Below are 20795 nucleotides of genomic sequence, written 5' to 3' on the forward strand. Positions count from 1 at the left end.
GAAATCCATTCACAGTCAGAGCGCCACCTGCTGGCAACAGAAAATGTCATTTTTTACACTTTGATGTATTATTCTTTGTCTCTTGCTCAGATTCACCTCAAATGTGGTGAAATAAACCTTAACATGTTGATGATTATTCACAGTGAAAATGGTGACGTGTCATAAAAAGGTGTGTCTGTGGCGGCGCGGCGAATTTAGATGTCTCGCCATGACGACTAAAATGTTTATATCTCAGCAAATCCTAATCGTATCTGCCCCAAACTTCATGTGCTGGACACCATTCCCAGTGTGAGGTCATCCACGGTGAAAATTTTGGAAAAAATCATAGCGCCACCTATTGGTAACAAGAAGTTTAGAAATTACATTTGCACACACCATTGCTCCAAACTTTTTCATATCATTCTGAAAATTGGTCAGCTGATTCTTCACCCCCAGACAATACCACAGTGTGAAGATTTTGATATTTGATGAAATGCTGTTGCCGTGGCAACGCGTTGTTTTTGTGACAAACAAAGTATTTTTTGACAGGCTTAGAATGTTCAACAGCTCACCAAAATTTACACACACATCACAGTCGTCTCAAGGAATAACACTGTATGCATCTCTGCAGGGCATGTGCTATAGCGCCCCCTGCAGTATGTTTAATAAACAGCCCCGGCAGCATGTTTCACCTACATCCACAAAATTTGGGAGGCCTATAGAGCACACCAGGACACACAAAAAAGCCTCTTGGAGCCATCCCCTAAACTCAACAGGAAGTCCGCCATTTTGAATTAAGTGGATAAAATTTCTGTATTTTTTTCATTTTTGAGAGCGAACTCCTCCTCGGGGTTAAGGTCTAGAGAGCTGAAATTTTGCCAGGATATACAACACGATGTTCTGATCAAAAGTTATCAAAGGATTCTTGCAGAGTCAAACGGTGTGGACATGGCGACCTCCTCAATGTTGATGGTTTGCCATGAAACATCAAGTGCTACCTAACTATCCTCTGCATGCTCCAATCTACCTCAGACCTCACATGATTAAACACAGTCCTGTCCTGATCACATTTATTGGCCAAAATACATTCACAGCATGTTCCGTAGCGCCCCCTACAGCATTTTTAAGAATAGCCTCCACAGAGACTTTCACCTATGACTATGAAATTTGGCATGCATATGTAGCACTTCATTGCAAACAAAAAAGTCTCTTGGAGTCATTCTCTAAACTCAATAGGAAGTCCGCTATTTTGAATTAAATGTCAGATTTTTGGTGTTTTTGATCATTTTCAACAATTGATTTCTCACAGGCAATAGCTCCAAAACACCTGAAATTGGGACAATATATACTACACGCCTTCAGGTTGAGTATTTGTGAAAATTGTTCACAAAACTCAAAGGGCGTGGCCATGGCAGCCAACTGAACTACAATGTTACGCCATGAAGCAGGACATCTTATGTAAATCCCCTGTAAATGCTGCAATTGCCTCAAACTTTACATGTTTGATCAGAGACCGGTCCTTATGAGTTTCATAGACCACTATACAGTCACAGAGATAGCGCCACCTTGTGGATGGACAGAAAGTGCAGCATAAATAGCCTGTACATGCTCCAATCTGCCTGAAATTTGACCTGTGTGCTCAGAATCCAGCCTTTGTGACATTCATGGGCCTAAATACACTCTCAGTCGTAGCATTGCCTGGTGGAAATGCTTGGGGTCGCCGACCAGCAAGGATGCGAGGACCCGTTCAACGCTGCTCGCAGCTTTAATTATTATTATTATTATTTGTCTCTCAGAACAATTGCATTTTTGAGGATCTAAACATGCTCAAAAACTCATGAAAATTTGTACACACATAAGGACTGGTGAAAAATTTCATATTTTAAAGGAATTGTAGAGGTGTGTGGCAAAATGGTTCCATAGCGCCCCCTACACTTTCCCACGGCCATCATGTTTCACCTACAGCTACCAAATTTGGTACACATATGCAGCACATCAGACTGAACAAAAAAGTCAGTGACAGCCATATTCCAAACCCAACAGGAAGTGAGCTATTTTAAGTTGAATGTGAGATTTTGCCCATTTTTCATTTTTTCCAGAGCGAACTCCTCCCAGGGGGAAACTCCAATTCGCCTCAAATTCAACCAGTACATACAGGAGGCCTTAATGAGCAAAAGTTATCAAAATCTTTTTCAAAAGTCAAAGGGCGTGTCCGTGGCGGTCTGTGGAATTTTGATCCTTCGCCATGAAATTTCAAGTTGTGTGTAAATGCCCTGAACATGCTCCAATCTGCCTGAAACTTTATATGCATGATCAGATTCCTGCCCTGATCACATCCATATGATGAAATCCATTCACAGTCAGAGCGCCACCTGCTGGCAACAGAAAATGTCATTTTTTACACTTTGATGTATTATTCTTAGTCTCTTGCTCAGATTCACCTCAAATGTGGTGAAATAAACCTTAACATGTTGATGATTATTCACAGTGAAAATGGTGATGTGTCATAAAAAGGTGTGTCTGTGGCGGCACGGCGAATTTAGATGTCTCGCCATGACGACTAAAATGTTTATATCTCAGCAAATCCTAATCGTATCTGCCCCAAACTTCATGTGCTGGACACCATTCCCAGTGTGAGGTCATCCACGGTGAAAATTTTGGAAAAAGTCATAGCGCCACCTATTGGTAACAAGAAGTTTAGAAATTACATTTGCACACACCATTGCTCCAAACTTTTTCATATCATTCTGAAAATTGGTCAGCTGATTCTTCACCCCCAGACAATACCACAGTGTGAAGATTTTGATATTTGATGAAATGCTGTTGCCATGGCAACGCGTTGTTTTTGTGACAAACAAAGTACTTTTTGACAGGCTTAGAATGCTCAACAGCTCACCAAAATTTACACACACATCACTGTCGTCTCCAGGAATAAGAATGTATACATCTCCACAGGGCATGTGCTATTGCGCCCCCTACAGTATGTTTAATAAACAGCCCCGGCAGCACGTTTCACCTACATCCTCAAAATTTGGGAGACACATAGAGCACATCAGAACGCACAAAAAAGCCTCTTGGAGCCATCCCCTAAACCCAACAGGAAGTCCGTCATTTTGAATTAAGTGGACAAATTTTCTCTATTTTTTTCATTTTTGAGAGCGAACTCCTCCTCGGGGTTAAGGTCTAGAGAGCTGAAATTTTGCCAGGATATACAACACGATGTTATGATCAAAAGTTATCAAAGGATTCTTGCAGAGTCAAAGGGTGTGGACATGGCGACCTCCAGAATTTTGATGGTTCGCCATGAAACATCGAGTGCTACCTAACTATCCTCTGCATGCTCCAATCTACCTCAGACCTCACATGATTAAACACAGTCCTGTCCTGATCACATTTATTGGCTAAAATACATCCACAGCATCTACCATAGCGCCCCCTAAAAGAATTTAAAAAATAGCCTCCACACAGACTTTCACCTATGACTATGAAATTTGGCATGCATATGTAGCACATCAGTGCAAGCAAAAAAGTCTCTTGGAGTCATTCTCTAAACACAACAGAAAGTCAGCCATTCTGAATTAAATGTCAGATTTTTGGTGTTTTTGGTCATTTTCAACAATTCATTTGTCACTGGCAATAACTCCAAAACACCTGAATTTGGGAAAATATATAAGAAACGCCTTCAGGTTGCATATTTGCGAAAATTGTTCACAAAACTCAAAGGGCATGGCCATGGCGGCCAACTGAACTTTAATGTTACGCCATGAAGCAGGACGTCTTGTGTAAATCCCCTGTACATGCTGTAATCTACCTCAAACTTTACATGTTTGATCAGAGTCCAGTCCTGATGAGTTTCATAGACCACTATACAGACACAGAGATAGCGCCACCTGGTGGATGGACAGAAAGTGCTGCATAAATAGCCTGTACATGCTCCAATCTGCCTGAAATTTGACCTGTGTGCTAAGAATCCAGCCTTTGTGACATTCATGGGCCTACATACACTCTCAGTCGTAGTATTGCCTGGTGGAAAGGCTTGGGGTCGCCGACCAGCAAGGATGCGAGGACCCGTTCAACGCTGCTCGCAGCTTTAATTATTATTATTATTATTCTGCCAAAACAACTGCATTTTTCAGGGCCTGAACATGCTCGAAAAGTCATGAAAATTTGCACACACATCAGAACTGGCGAAAAATTTCTTATTTTTTAGGGCATGTGGAGGTGTGTGGCAAAATGGCTCCATAGCGCCCCCTACAAAATTTTAAAAAGTGGTATTAGGCCAACTCGGAGGGAATTTGGCCGAGAGCTAAAAAATTTGGGAGGCATATGCAGCACATCAGGAAACACAAAAAAGTCAATCACAGCCATGCTCTACACCCAACAGGAAGTGCGCCATCATGCGTTAACTGTACAAAATCTGTCATGAACTCCTCCTAGGGGGAAAGTCTTAGCGATCTGAAATTTTGCCAGTACATACAGCCGGCCTTCCTGAGAAAAAGTTATTAAAATCTTCCTCCATAGTCAAAGGGTGTGGTCGTGGCGGCCTGTCGAAATTTGATCCTTCGCCATGAAACAGGAAATGCTGTGTAACTCTCCTGAACATGCTCCAATCTGAATGAAACTTTACATGTATGATCACAGACCTGCCTCGATGACATCCATACAGCAAGATTCATTCACAGTCACAGCGCCACCTTGTGGTATCAAGAATTTGACATTTTTTAGACTTTCATGTACTATTCTTAGCCTGTTGCGCAGATTCACCTCAGATGTTGTGACATAAGCCTGAACACATTGATGATGAAGCACAGAAAAAATGGTGACGTGTGATGAAAAGGCGTGTCTGTGGCGGGACGGCAAAGTTTGATGTTTTGCCATGAAAATTGAAGTGTTCATATCTCAGCTGCAAAGGATCCTATCTGCCCCAAACTTCATGTGCTGGACACCAGAACCAGTTTGAGGACATCTACACTGAAAAATTTAGAAAAAGTCATAGCGCCACCTCTTGGTAACAAGCAGTTTAGAAATTACATTTGCACACATCATTGCTCCAAACTTTGTCATATCATTCTGAAAATTGGTCAGCTGATTCTTCACCCCCAGACAATACCACAGTGTGAAGATTTTGATATTTGATAAAATGCTGTTGCCGTGGCAACGCGTTGTTTTTGTGACAAACAAAGTACTTTTTGACAGGCTTAGAATGTTCAACAGCTCACCAAAATTTACACACACATCACAGTCGTCTCAAGGAATAACACTGTATGCATCTCGACAGGGCATGTGCTATAGCGCCCCCTGCAGTATGTTTAATAAACAGCCCCGGCAGAATGTTTCACCGACATCCACAAAATTTGGGAGGCCTATAGAGCACACCAGGACACACAAAAAAGCCTCTTGGAGCCATCCCCTAAACTCAACAGGAAGTCCGCTATTTTGAATTAAGTGGATAAAATTTCTGTATTTTTTTCATTTTTGAGAGCGAACTCCTCCTCGGGGTTAAGGTCCAGAGAGCTGAAATTTTGCCAGGATATACAACACAAAGTTATGATCAAAAGTTATTAAAAGATTCTTGCAGAGTCAAAGGGTGTGGACATGGCGACCTCCAGAATTTTGATGGTTCGCCATGAAACATAAGTGCTACCTAACTATCCTCTGCATGCTCCAATCTACCTCAGACCTCACATGATTAAACACAGTCCTGTCCTGATCACATTTATTGGCCAAAATACATTCACAGCATGTTCCATAGCGCCCCCTACAGCATTTTTAAGAATAGCCTCCACAGAGACTTTCACCAATGACTATGAAATTTGGCATGCATATGTAGCACATCAGTGCAAGCAAAAAAGTCTCTTGGAGTCATTCTCTAAACACAACAGAAAGTCAGCCATTTTGAATTAAATGTCAGATTTTTGGTGTTTTTGATCATTTTCAACAATTCATTTGTCACTGGCAATAACTCCAAAACACCTGAATTTGGGAAAATATATAAGAAACGCCTTCAGGTTGCATATTTGCGAAAATTGTTCACAAAACTCAAAGGGCATGGCCATGGCGGCCAACTGAACTTTAATGTTACGCCATGAAGCACGACGTCTTGTGTAAATCGCCTGTACATGCTGTAATCTACCTCAAACTTTACATGTTTGATCAGAGTCCAGTCCTGATGAGTTTCATAGACCACTATACAGTCACAGACATAGTGCCACCTGGTGGATGGACACAAAGTGCTGCAACAATAGTCTGTACATGCTCCAATCTCTCTGAAATTTGACCTGAGTGCTCAGAATCCAGTCCTCGTTACATCCATGAGCCTAAATACACTTTGTCGCAGCATTGCCTGGTGGACATGCCTGGGGTCGCCGACCAGCAAGGATGCGAGGACCCGTCCAACGCTGCTCGCAGCTTTAATTATTATTATTATTTGTCTCTCAGAACAATTGCATTTTTGAGGGCCTAAACATGCTCAAAAACTCATGAAAATTTGTACACACATCAGGACTGGTGAAAAATTTCATATTTTAAAGGAATTGTAGAGGTGTGTGGCAAAATGGCTCCATAGCGCCCCCTACACTTTCCCACGGCCATCATGTTTCACCTACAGCTACCAAATTTGGTACACATATGCAGCACATCAGACTGAACAAAAAAGTCAGTGACAGCCATATTCCAAACCCAACAGGAAGTGAGCTATTTTAAGTTGAATGTCAGATTTTGCCCGTTTTTCATTTTTTTCCAGAGCGAACTCCTCCCAGGGGGAAACTCCAATTCGCCTCAAATTCGACCAGTACATACAGGAGGCCGTAATGAGCAAAAGTTATTAAAATCTTTTTCAAAAGTCAAAGGGCGTGTCCGTGGCGGTCTGTGGAATTTTGATCCTTCGCCATGAAATTTCAAGTTGTGTGTAAATGCCCTGAACATGCTCCAATCTGCCTGAAACTTTATATGTATGATCAGATTCCTGCCCTGATCACATCCATATGATGAAATCCATTCACAGTCAGAGCGCCACCTGCTGGCAACAGAAAATGTCATTTTTTACACTTTGATGTATTATTCTTTGTCTCTTGCTCAGATTCACCTCAAATGTGGTGAAATAAACCTTAACATGTTGATGATTATTCACAGTGAAAATGGTGACGTGTCATAAAAAGGTGTGTCTGTGGCGGCGCGGCGAATTTAGATGTCTCGCCATGACGACTAAAATGTTTATATCTCAGCAAATCCTAATCGTATCTGCCCCAAACTTCATGTTTTGGACACCATTCCCAGTGTGAGGTCATCCACGGTGAAAATTTTGGAAAAAGTCATAGCGCCACCTATTGGTAACAAGAAGTTTAGAAATTACATTTGCACACACCATTGCTCCAAACTTTTTCATATCATTCTGAAAATTGGTCAGCTGATTCTTCACCCCCAGACAATACCACAGTGTGAAGATTTTGATATTTGATGAAATGCTGTTGCCGTGCCAACGCGTTGTTTTTGTGACAAAGTACTTTATGACAGGCTTAGAACGTTCAACAGCTCACCAAAATTTACACACACATCACAGTCGTCTCAAGGAATAACACTGTATGCATCTCTGCAGGGCATGTGCTATAGCGCCCCCTGCAGTATGTTTAATAAACAGCCCCGGCAGCATGTTTCACCTACATCCACAAAATTTGGGAGGCCTATAGAGCACACCAGGACACACAAAAAGCCTCTTGGAGCCATCCCCTAAACTCAACAGGAAGTCCGCCATTTTGAATTAAGTGGATAAATTTTCTGTATTTTTTTCATTTTTGAGAGCGAACTCCTCCTCGGGGTTAAGGTCTAGAGAGCTGAAATTTTGCCAGGATATACAACACGATGTTATGATCAAAAGCTATTAAAAGATTCTTGCAGAGTCAAAGGGTGTGGACATGGCGACCTCCAGAATTTTGATGGTTCGCCATGAAACATCAAGTGCTACCTAACTATCCTCTGCATGCTCCAATCTACCTCAGACCTCACATGATTAAACACAGTCCTGTCCTGATCACATTTATTGGCCAAAATACATTCACAGCATCTACCATAGCGCCCCCTAAAAGAATTTAAAAAATAGCCTCCACACAGACTTTCACCTATGACTATGAAATTTGGCATGCATATGTAGCACATCAGTGCAAGCAAAAAAGTCTCTTGGAGTCATTCTCTAAACCCAACAGAAAGTCAGCCATTTTGAATTAAATGTCAGATTTTTGGTGTTTTTGGTCATTTTCAACAATTCATTTGTCACTGGCAATAACTCCAAAACACCTGAATTTGGGAAAATATATAAGAAACGCCTTCAGGTTGCATATTTGCGAAAATTGTTCACAAAACTCAAAGGGCATGGCCATGGCGGCCAACTGAACTTTAATGTTACGCCATGAAGCAGGACGTCTTGTGTAAATCCCCTGTACATGCTGCAATCTACCTCAAACTTTACATGTTTGATCAGAGTCCAGTCCTGATGAGTTTCATAGACCACTATACAGTCACAGACATAGTGCCACCTGGTGGATGGACACAAAGTGCTCCAAAAATAGTCTGTACATGCTCCAATCTGTCTGAAATTTGACCTGAGTGCTCAGAATCCAGTCCTCGTTACATCCATGAGCCTAAATACACTTTGTCGCAGCATTGCCTGGTGGACATGCTTGGGGTCGCCGACCAGCAAGGATGCGAGGACCCATTCAATGCTGCTCGCAGCTTTAATTATTATTATTATTATTATTATCCTGCCAAAAGAACTGCATTTTTCATGGCCTGAACATGCTCGAAAAGTCATGAAAATTTGCACACACATCAGAACTGGCGAAAAATTTTACATTTTTTAGGGCATGTGGAGGTGTGTGGCAAAATGGCTCCATAGCGCCCCCTACAAATTTTTAAAAAGTGGTATTAGGCCAACTCAGAGGGAATTTGGTCTAGAGCTACAAAATTTGGGAGGCATATGCAGCACATCAGGAAACACAAAAAAGTCAATCACAGCCATGCTCTAAACCCAACAGGAAGTGCGCCATCATGCGTTAACTGTACAAAATCTATGATGAACTCCTCCTAGGGGAAAAGTCTTAGCGATCTGAAATTTTGCCAGTACATACAGTCGGCCTTCCTGAGGAAAAGTTATTAAAATCTTCCTCCATAGTTAAAGGATGTGGTCGTGGTGGCCTGTCGAAATTTGATCCTTCGCCATGAAACAGGAAATGCTGTGTAACTCTCCTGAACATGCTCCAATCTGAATGAAACTTGACATGTATGATCACAGACCTGCCACGATGACATCCATATAGCAAGATTCATTCACAGTCACAGCGCCACCTTGTGGTATCAAGAATTTGACATTTTTTAGACTTTCATGTACTATTCTTAGCCTGTTGGCCAGATTCACCTCAGATGTGGTGACATGAGCCTGAACACATTGATGATGAATCACAGAAAAAATGGTGACGTGTGATAAAAACACATGTCTGTGGCGGGACGGCAAAGTTTGATGTTTCGCCATGAAAATTGAAGTGTTCATATCTCAGCTGCAAAGGATCCTATCTGCCCCAAACTTCATGTGCTGGACACCAGAACCAGTTTGAGGACATCCACACTGACAAATTTAGAAAAAGTCATAGCGCCACCTATTGGTAACAAGCAGTTTACAAATTACATTTGCGTGCATGATTGCTCCAAACTTTGTCATATCCTTCTGGAAACTGGTCAGCTCAGTCTTTACCCCCTGACAATGCCAAAGTGTGAAGATTTTAGCATTTGATAAAATGCTGTTGCCGTGGCAACGTGTTGTTGTTGTGACAAGCAAAGTAATTTTTGACAGGCTTAGAATGTTCAACAGCTCACTAAAATTTACACACACATCACAGTCGTCTCAAGGAATAACACTGTATGCATCTCTACAGGGTATGTGCTATAGCGCCCCCTACAGTATATTTAATAAACAGCCCCGGCAGCACGATTCACCGACATCCACAAAATTTGGGAGACATATAGAGCACATCAGAACGCACAAAAAAGCCTCTTGGAGCCATCCCCTAAACTCAACAGGAAGTCCACCATTTTGAATTAAGTGGATAAATTTTCTATATTTTTTTCATTTTTGAGAGCGAACTCCTCCTAGGGGTTTACTCCCAGAGACCTCAAATTTTACCAGGGTATACAACACGATGCTATGATCAAAAGTTATTAAAGGATTCTTCCAGAGTCAAAGGGTGTGGACATGGCGACCTCCAGAATTTTGATGGTTTGCCATGAAACATCAAGTGCTACCTAACTATCCTCTGCATGCTCCAATCTACCTCATACCTCACATGATTAAACACAGTCCTGTCCTGATCACATTTATAGGCCAAAATACATCCACAGCATGTACCATAGCGCCCCCTACAGCATTTAAAAAATGGCCTCCACAAAGACTTTCACCTATGACTATGAAATTTGACATGCATATGTAGCACGTCAGTGCAAACAAAAAGTCTCTTGGAGTCATTCTCTAAACCCAACAGGAAGTCCGCTATTTTGAATTAAATGTCAGATTTTTGGTGTTTTTGATCATTTTCAACAATTGATTTCTCACAGGCAATAGCGCCAAAACACCTGAAATTGGGACAATATATAAAACACGCCTTCAGGTTGACTATTTGTGAAAATTGATCACAAAACTCAAAGGGCGTGGCCATGGCGACCAACTGAACTTTAATGTTACGCCATGAAGCAGGACATCTGGTGTAAATCCCCTGTACGCGCTGCAATCTACCTCAAACTTTACATGTTTGATCAGAGTCCAGGCCTGATGAGTTTCATAGACCACTATACAGTCACAGAGATAGCGCCACCTGGTGGATGGAGAGAAAGTACTGCATAAATAGCCTGTACATGCTCCAATCTGCCTGAAATTTGACCTGTGTGCTCACAATCCAGCCCTTGTTGTATTCATGGGCCTAAATACACTCTCAGTCGCAGCATTGCCTGGTGGACATGCTTGGGGTCGCCGACCAGCAAGGATGCGAGGACCCGTTCAACGCTGCTCGCAGCTTTAATTACTATTATTATTAGGGTCCGAACACCGAGGGTGCCGAGGACAGGCGGTGCAAGGGCACCGACTGTCCAAGGCACCAGCGGTGCCAAGGACAGTCAATTATGCAATTATTATTATTATTTTTTTTTTTCTCCCGTAAAGTAAATTGGCTTTTTGGCGGCCTTATCATATTCCAAAACGCGTGAAATTTGGCGTGCACATCAGGACTGGCGAAAAATTTGATATTTTATGGGAGTTGCGCATGTGTGTGGCAAAATGGCTCTATAGCGCCACCTGCAAAATTGAAAAGTGGTCATTAGGCTAACTTCCACAATGTTTCATTTACAGCTACAATATTTGGTGGGCATATGCACCACATCAGGACACACCAAAAAGTCAATGACAGCCACGCCCTAAACCCAACAGGAAGTCAGCCATCTTGAATTTGCTGTAAATTTGTCAAAATTAATTTCTCCCGGCAAATGAATTGCCTTTTTGGGGCCTTATCATGAACCAAAACGCGTGAAATTTGGCGTGCACATCAGGACTGGCGAAAAATTTGATATTTTATGGCAGTTGCGCATATGTGTGGAAAAATGGCTCTATAGCGCCACCTGCAAAATTGAAAAAGTGGTCATTAGGCCAACTTCCACAATGTTTTATTTACAGCTACAATATTTGGTGGGCATATGCACCACATCAGGACACACCAAAAAGTCAATCACAGCCACACCCTAAACCCAACAGGAAGTCGGCCATCTTGAATTTGCTGTACATTTGTCAAAATTAATAGCTCCTAGTGGATAAGTCTGAGAGAACTGAAATTTGGCCAGTACATGCACCAGACCTTTCTGATGAAAAGTTATCAAAAACTCAACCAGAAGCCAAAAGGTGTGGCCATGGCAGAGCCTCAAACAACTGATCCTTCGTCATGAAACAGGAAGTGGTGTCTAATTCTTCTCAACATGCTCCAATCTGCCTGAAACTTTACATGTATGATGACAGTCCTGTCCTGATGTCATCCACATAGGGATATTCATTGACAGTCATAGCGCCACCTTGTGGTTTCAGGAAATAGACATCTTTTACACTTTCATGCCCTATTGTTACCCGGTTGATCATATTCACTTCAAATGCAGTGACAACAGCCTAAACACATTGATGATGCATCCCAGTGAAAATGGTGACTTGTCATCAAAGGGCGTGTCTGTGGCGGCCAAACCAATTTCGATGTTTCGCCATGAAAATTTAACGATTCATATCTCAGCTGAACAAGATCCTATCTGCCCCAAACTTCACATGATGGACACCAGGTCCAGTCTGAACACATCCACACTCATAAATTCTGAAAAAAGTCATAGCGCCACCTGTTGGTAGTAGTAAGTTTAAGGCCTTATATTTTCAGGTACAATGGCCCCAAACGTGGTGATATCATGCTGGAAATTGGTCAGTCGAGTCTTCACCTCTTGACAATCACACACTGTGAAGGGTGTGACATTTCATGCAACGCTGTTGCCGTAGCAACCAAATATCGCCATGCAAAACAAAGTGCTATTTGACAGGTTAGAAATACTCCAATGCTCACAAAAATTACCACACACATCACCATCGACCCAAGGAACGACACCGTATGCATCTCGGCACTGCACATGCTATAGCGCCCCCTACAGTATTTTTAACAAACAGCCCCCCCAGCACATTTCACCTACATCCATGAAATTTGGGAGGCTTATAGAGCACATCAGGACGCACAAAAAAGCCTCTTGGAGCCATGTCCTAAACCCAACAGGAAGTCGGCCATCTTGGATTAATTGTGAGATTTTTGATGATTTTTCTCATTTTTGAGAGTTAATACCTCCTAGGGGATAATTCCAGGAGACCTGAAATTTTGTCAGTCCACACAGCAGGACTTGGTGATGAAAAGTTATCAAAAGTTTAACCAGAAGCCAAATGGCGTGGCCATGGCGACCATCAGCGTTTTGATGCTTCGCCATGAAACAACAACTGCTGTATAACTCTCCTCTGCATGCTCCAATCTGCCTCAAACTTTCCATGTGTGATCACAATCCAATCCTGATCACATCTGCAGGCCAACAGACACTCTCAGTCGCAGCGCCACCTGTTGGAGGGACAGTAAATGCTGTATAACTGGCCTCTACATAATCAAATCAGCCTGAAACTTTTCATGAGTGATCAGTGTCCAACCCTCATCACATCCACTGTGTGAAATACACTCTGAGTTACAGCGCCACCTGGTGGATAGACAGGAAATGCTGTATAACTAGTCTGAACATGCTCCAATCTGGCTGAAATTTTACATGTATGATTGGACTCTGGTCCAGATGCGATTCAAAGGCCGACATACACTCTCAGTCACAGTGCCACCTGGTGGACGTGCATGGATTCGCCGACCAGCGTGGATGCGAGGACCCGTCCATCGCTGCTTGCAGCTTGAATTTTTTTTTTTTTTCTCCCGTAAAGTAAATTGGCTTTTTGGCGGCCTTATCATACTCCAAAACGCGTGAAATTTGGCGTGCACATCAGGACTGGCGAAAAATTTGATATTTTATGGGAGTTGCGCATGTGCGTGGCAAAATAGCTCTATAGCGCCACCTGCAAACTTGAAAAAGTAGTCATTAGGCCAACTGCCACAATGTTTCATGTACAGCTACAATATTTGGTGGGCATATGCAAAACATCAGGACACACAAAAAGTCAATTACAGCCACGCCCTAAACCCAACAGGAAGTCGGCCATCTTCAATTTGCTGTAAATTTTTCAAACTTAATCGCTCCTCGGGAAATGAATTGCCTTTTGGCGGCCTTATCATATTCCAAAACGCTTGAAATTTGGCATGCACATCAGGACTGGCGAAAAATTTGATATTTTATGGGAGTTGCGCATGTGTGTGGCAAAATGGCTCTATAGCGCCACCTGCAAAATTGAAAAGTGGTCATTAGGCCAACTTCCACAATGTTTCATTTACAGCTACAATATTTGGTGGGCATATGCACAACATCAGGACACACTAAAAAGTCAATGACAGCCACGCCCTAAACCCAACAGGAAGTCGGCCATCTTCAATTTGCTGTAAATTTGTCAAAATTAATTTCTCCCGGCAAATGAATTGCCTTTTTGGGGGCCTTATCATGAACCAAAACGCGTGAAATTTGGCGTGCCCATCAGGACTGGCGAAAAATTTGATATTTTATGGGAGTTGCACATATGTGTGGAAAAATGGCTCTATAGCGCCACCTGCAAAATTGAAAAAGTGGTCATTAGGCCAACTTCCACAATGTTTTATTTACAGCTACAATATTTGGTGGGCATATGCACCACATCAGGACACACCAAAAAGTCAATCACAGCCACACCCTAAACCCAACAGGAAGTTGGCCATCTTGAATTTGCTGTACATTTGTCAAAATTAATAGCTCCTAGTGGATAAGTCTGAGAGAACTGAAATTTGGCCAGTACATGCACCAGACCTTTCTGATGAAAAGTTATCAAAAACTCAACCAGAAGCCAAAAGGTGTGGCCATGGCAGAGCCTCAAAAAACTGATCCTTCGTCATGAAACAGGAAGTGGTGTCTAATTCTTCTCAACATGCTCCAATCTGCCTGAAACTTTACATGTATGATGACAGTCCTGTCCTGATGTCATCCACATAGGGATATTCATTGACAGTCATAGCGCCACCTTGTGGTTTCAGGAAATAGACATCTTTTACACTTTCATGCCCTATTGTTACCCGGTTGATCATATTCACTTCAAATGCAGTGACAACAGCCTAAACACATTGATGATGCATCCCAGTGAAAATGGTGACTTGTCATCAAAGGGCGTGTCTGTGGCGGCCAAACCAATTTCGATGTTTCGCCATGAAAATTTAACGATTCATATCTCAGCTGAACAACATCCTATCTGCCTCAGACTTCACATGCTGGATACCAGGTCCAGTCTGAACACATCCACACTCATAAATTTTGAAAAAGTCATAGCGCCACCTATTGGTAATAGTAAGTTTAAGGCCTTATATTTTCAGGTACAATGGCCCCAAACTTGGTGATATCATGCTGGAAATTGGTCAGTCGAGTCTTCACCTCTTGACAATCACACACTGTGAAGGGTGTGACATTTCATGCAACGCTGTTGCCGTAGCAACCAAATATCGCCATGAAAAACAAAGCCCTTTCTGACAGGTTAGGAATACTCCAATGCTCACTAAAATTACCACACACATCACCATGGAACCAAGGAACAACACTGTATGCATCTCGGCACTGCACATGCTATAGCGCCCCCTACAGTATTTTTAACAAACAGCCCCCCCAGCACGTTTCACCTACATCCATGAAATTTTGGAGGCTTATAGAGCACATCAGGACGCACAAAAAAGCCTCTTGGAGCCATGCCCTAAATCCAACAGGAAGTTGGCCATCTTGGATTGATTGTGAGATTTTTGATGATTTTTCTCATTTTTGAGAGTTAATACCTCCTCGGGGATAATTCCAGGAGACCTGAAATTTTGTCAGTCCATACAGCAGGACTTGGTGATGAAAAGTTATCAAAAGTTCAACCAGAAGCCAAATGGCGTGGCCATGGCGACCATCACAGTTTTGATGCTTCGCCACGAAACAACAGCTGCTTTATAACTATCCTCTGAATGCACCAATCTGCCTCAAACTTTACCTGTGTAATCACACTGCAATCCTGATCAATTCCATTGGCCAACATACCCTTTCAGTCATGGCGCCACCTGTTGGATGGACAGGAAATGCTTTATAAGTAGCCTGTACATTTTCCAATCAGCCTTAAACTTTACATGACTGATCAGAGTCCAACCCTGATCACATCCACTGTTTGAAATACATTCTCAGTCGCAGCGCCACCTGGTGGATAGACAGGAAATGCTCTATAACTGCTCTGAACATGCTGCAGTCTGGCTGAAATTTTACATGTATGATTGGACTCTGGTCCAGATGCGATTCAGAGGCCGACATACACTCTCAGTCACAGCGCCACCTGGTGGACGTGCGTGGATTCACCGACCAGCGTGGATGCGAGGACCCGTCCATCACTGCTTGCAGCTTGAATTTTTTTTTTTTTTTTCTCCCGTAAAGTAAATTGGCTTTTTGGCGGCCTTATCATACTCCAAAACGCGTGAAATTTGGCGTGCACATCAGGACTGGCGAAAAATTTGATATTTTATGGGAGTTGCGCATGTGTGTGGCAAAATGGCTCTATAGCGCCACCTGCAAACTTGAAAAAGTAGTCATTAGGCCAACTTCCACAATGTTTCATTTACAGCTACAATATTTGGTGGGCATATGCAGAACATCAGGACACACCAAAAAGTCAATTACAGCCACACCCTAAACCCAACAGGAAGTCGGCCATCTTCAATTTGCTGTAAATTTTTCAAACTTAATCGCTCCTCGGGAAATGAATCGCCTTTTTGGCGGCCTTATCATACTCCAAAATGCGTGAAATTTGGCATGCACATCAGGACTGGCGAAAAATTTGATATTTTATGGGAGTTGCGCATGTGTGTGGCAAAATGGCTCTATAGCGCCACCTGCAAAATTGAAAAGTGGTCATTAGGCCAACTTCCACAATGTTTCATTTACAGCTACAATATTTGGTGGGCATATGCACCACATCAGGACACACCAAAAAGTCAATGACAGCCACGCCCTAAACCCAACAGGAAGTCGGCCATCTTCAATTTGCTGTAAATTTGTCAAAATTAATTTCTCCCGGCAAATGAATTGCCTTTTTGGGGGCCTTATCATAAACCAAAACGCGTGAAATTTGGCGTGCACATCAGGACTGGCGAAAAATTTGATATTTTATGGGAGTTGCGCATGTGTGTGGAAAAATGGCTCTATAGCGCCACCTAAGAAATTGAAAAAGTGGTCATTAGGCCAACTTCCACAATGTTTCATTTACAGCTACAATATTTGGTGGGCATATGCACCACATCAGGACACACCAAAAAGTCAATCACAGCCACACCCTAAACCCAACAGGAAGTTGGCCATCTTGAATTTGCTGTACATTTGTCAAAATTAATAGCTCCTAGTGGATAAGTCTGAGAGAACTGAAATTTGGCCAGTACATGCACCAGACCTTTCTGATGAAAAGTTACCAAAAACTCAACCAGAAGCCAAAAGGTGTGGCCATGGCGGAGCCTCAAAAAACTGATCCTTTGCCATGAAACAGGAATTGGTGTCTAATTCTTCTCAACATGCTCCAATCTGCCTGAAACTTTACATGTATGATGACAGTCCTGTCCTGATGTCATCCACATAGGGATATTCATTGACAGTCATAGTGCCACCTTGTGGTTTCAGGAAATAGACATCTTTTACACTTTCATGCCCTATTGTTACCCGGTTGATCATATTCACTTCAAATGCAGTGACAACAGCCTGAACACATTGATGATGCATCCCAGTGAAAATGGTGACTTGTCATCAAAGGGCGTGTCTGTGGCGGCCAAACCAATTTCGATGTTTCGCCATGAAAATTTAACGATTCATATCTCAGCTGAACAACATCCTATCTGCCTCAGACTTCACATGCTGGATACCAGGTCCAGTCTGAACACATCCACACTCATAAATTTTGAAAAAGTCATAGCGCCACCTGTTGGTAATAGTAAGTTTAAGGTCTTATATTTTCAGGTACAATGGCCCCAAACTTGGTGATATCATGCTGGAAATTGGTCAGTGGAGTCTTCACCTCTTGACAATCCCACACTGTGAAGGGTGTGACATTTCATGCAACGCTGTTGCCGTAGCAACCAAATATCGCCATGAAAAACAAAGCCCTTTCTGACAGGTTAGGAATACTCCAATGCTCACAAAAATTACCACACACATCACCATGGACCCAAGGAACAGCACTGTATGCATCTCGGCACTGCACATTCTATAGCGCCCCCTACAGTATTTTTAACAAACAGCCCCCCAGCACGTTTCACCTACATCCATGAAATTTGGGAGGCTTATAGAGCACATCAGGACGCACAAAAAAGCCTCTTGGAGCCATGCCCTAAATCCAACAGGAAGTTGGCCATCTTGGATTGATTGTGAGATTTTTGATGATTTTTCTCATTTTTGAGAGTGAATACCTCCTAGGGGATAATTCCAGGAGACCTGAAATTTTGTCAGTCCACACAGCAGGACTTGGTGATGAAAAGTTATCAAAAGTTTAACCAGAAGCCAAATGGCGTGGCCATGGCGACCATCAGAGTTTTGATGCTTCGCCATGAAACATCAACTGCTGTATAACTCTCGTCTGCATGCTCCAATCTGCCTCAAACTTTCCATGTGTGATCACAATCCAATCCTGATCACATCTACAGGCCAACAGACACTCTCAATCGCAGCGCCACCTGTTGGAGGGACAGTAAATGCTGTATAACTGGCCTCTACATGGTCACGAATGAAACTTTACATGAGTGATGAGAGTCCAACCCTCATCACATCCAATGTTTGAAATACACTCTGAGTTACAGCGCCACCTGGTGGTGGATGGGCAGGAAATGCTGTATAACTAGTCTGAACATGCTCCAATCTGGCTGAAATTTTACGTGTGATTAAACTCTGGTCCAGATGCGATTCAGAGGCCGACACACACTCTCAGTCACAGCGCCACCTGGTGGATGTGCATGGATTCGCCGACCAGCGTGGATGCGAGGACCCGTCCATCGCTGCTTGCAGCTTTAATGATAATTGTTCTTTGGGGCCCTAATGGCTCTTTGGGTGTCTTAATGATAAGGGGGTGATGAGTCGGGTCTTGTTCTATGACTAGATGTCTTCTAATTAGGAAGCATATGTTGTGACCTCATACTTGTCCAAAACATATAAATATGATCTCTGCTTGCCGTTCAGGGAGGTTCATTTGGCCGGATCCTCCCAGACAGTCTTTCTGTCTGTTCGATGCTGTTCTTCCTCATAATAAAATTATTTTGTATTTAAGCACAGTGTCACCGGACATTTATTCAACATTTGCACATCTTTGAATGTCTGAGAGAAACTACACTTTCGAAATGTTTATTGTCATCAGATCCTGTGATTAAAAGAATGACTGTGACACAAGGAGAACAACATGAATTTGTAAAACCACTTCACTGCAGAAAAAATCCTGATTGAACCCTGAGTTAGACACATTTAATAGCATCTCCTAAAACTGAAATTTGAATTTAAAATTGAGAACTTGTTCAGCAATATTATTCAGTGGCTGAATAATATTATGAAACATCTGGCACTGCTGTTTTTATTAGGAGTAAACAGGGAATTTGATGCATATCGGAATAATACACATTTCATGAGACTTTTAGGAGCAGCACTACAGTACAGTAATATTAGGGTTAAAAAATTTTGCTGATGCCTTTCATTTTTAATGAAGATATTATTTTGTCCTCAGACACCACTTTAAGCTCACAGCAGGTGAAGGGATGATGTGATGGAGGAGTGGCAGACGAAGTAAAGAAAGCAGAATAAAGGGATATATTGGTCATTATTTTACAGGCACTAATAGAAGATTATGTGAAGATTTCCACAGACAAATGTCAACCTGCCATTGAACTCAGTATTTACCCAGAATCAACTGAATAAAATGGTTGTTCTGATCCAGCCTGTTCTTCATCTGTCTTGTCTCTTGTCAGTTTCGGTTTCCCTGTTCCTGCTTTCTTGCCTCTTTAGTTTTGCTTTCCTGGTTTGTGAGTACTTTGCTCAGCACACCTTTTACTGTTTGGGTTTTTTCCCCTTGGACTTCTGTGTTGGACTTAATAGTTAATTTTGTTTGGGTTTCACATATTTTGTATTTAGTATGGATTAGTTTCTCCCTCAGTTCAGTCTTCCTTTCCCTGTACTGGTTTCAGTTCTGTTTTCAGTATTAATAAAGCCCTTTTTCTATATTTGCTTGTCTGCCAGATTCACTAGCTACAACTGGGTTCGCCACCCTGGTCCTGTAACAATAGTAGATACACTTTAGTAGAAACACTTTGAGGATTTTCAGTAAAATTCATGTTCAGGACACAACAACTATAGTATGTCACTGCTGAACACTACTTTATTTGGAGCACAAAATAGCACCATTTCTAAGCGCCGTTTCTTTTACTAGTACCGATGCATTTTACTTTTTACACTCACCTTGATGAGCTGTCCATCTGCCGTCCCAATAAAGAAAACCATCCAGGCTTTCTGTCTCACTGCCAGGACAGAGGTCATGTTGTTCCGCCTGAAGAGCACCGCCTTCGGTTTCAGGGTCTTTGGCTGAGAAACGGAAACACACTGATCATCAGATGTAGGATTTATAGATGCCTGACAATTCAAACTAAAAAAAAAGAATATTACACATAAATGTAATCTATTACTACTCATAGCTCAATTAACTGCTGTTACCAAGTCATCAGGAGTATTTAAAATGTCATGTTCATTTATTGTTGTTGGGATTTTATACAAGGTGCAAACATAAGCATACGCATTAAATGTGGTCTGTTTGAAAAAATAAGAAGGAAATTTGTGTTGGTGCACATCACACTCATTACTTTTGTTTGTTTTGTTTATACTTCACCACCTGAAGTTATAGTAGATCCTGTGAGTTTTCTGATAACTAATGTAAATACTGAATGACCAACTTCATTTTATAAATTCACATTGCTTAAGACAAATAAAACTTATCAATGTTTAACAAACATAATAAACAGTGTTTCATCAGACAAATCAGGATTGTGATCAGGATCAGGGTTTGTGTGTTTCTCATGTTT

The 20795-nt window shown here is 42.1% G+C and overlaps 1 long non-coding RNA gene across 1 annotated transcript; it reads right to left on the reverse strand.

Moving 5' to 3' along the window:
• Positions 1-12274: 12274 nt before the first annotated feature.
• LOC127535853 (uncharacterized) lies at positions 12275-18370 on the reverse strand. Its single transcript, XR_007944728.1, has 3 exons — positions 18003-18370; positions 15118-15359; positions 12275-12477 (listed from the first exon to the last, which is right to left on the reverse strand). It is a non-coding gene; the product is annotated as an uncharacterized LOC127535853 (long non-coding RNA).
• Positions 18371-20795: the final 2425 nt, after the last annotated feature.

The sequence above is a fragment of the Acanthochromis polyacanthus genome, chromosome 1 (genome assembly GCF_021347895.1).
Source record: "Acanthochromis polyacanthus isolate Apoly-LR-REF ecotype Palm Island chromosome 1, KAUST_Apoly_ChrSc, whole genome shotgun sequence".
NCBI lineage: Eukaryota > Metazoa > Chordata > Actinopteri > Pomacentridae > Acanthochromis > Acanthochromis polyacanthus.